The 260-nt window shown below is 38.1% G+C and overlaps 1 protein-coding gene across 4 annotated transcripts in view; it reads right to left on the minus strand.

Annotated features, from left to right (window-relative positions):
- Window positions 1-260, minus strand: part of LOC109486208 (hemicentin-1-like) — a 112,579-nt gene that overhangs the window by 71,355 nt on the left and 40,964 nt on the right. The gene's annotated exons all lie outside the window — the stretch shown is intronic.

Genomic DNA, 260 nt, shown 5'->3' on the forward strand with positions numbered 1-260 from the left:
GTTGACAGGAACTTACATCAAGCGCCAAGTAATCTTCACGGGAACTGTCCAACGGGAACTGAAGCAAAAAGCGTTTCTTCATTCAGGAATGACCATATATGGTCACATTTCAGATCACCACATCTCCTACTTATTAGCATATGCAAATTATCTTTCTCCGACCCCCTCCCTGCATATATCATATCTACCTGAATTATCATAAATAGCGACAGTTGGATAATTTCAAAACTAGCGTTGAAATTCAGAAGATATTTCAATTA

This window comes from Branchiostoma belcheri, unplaced genomic scaffold, assembly GCF_001625305.1.
Source record: "Branchiostoma belcheri isolate BF01 breed outbred unplaced genomic scaffold, Haploidv18h27 scaffold8, whole genome shotgun sequence".
Classification (NCBI taxonomy): domain Eukaryota; kingdom Metazoa; phylum Chordata; class Leptocardii; order Amphioxiformes; family Branchiostomatidae; genus Branchiostoma; species Branchiostoma belcheri.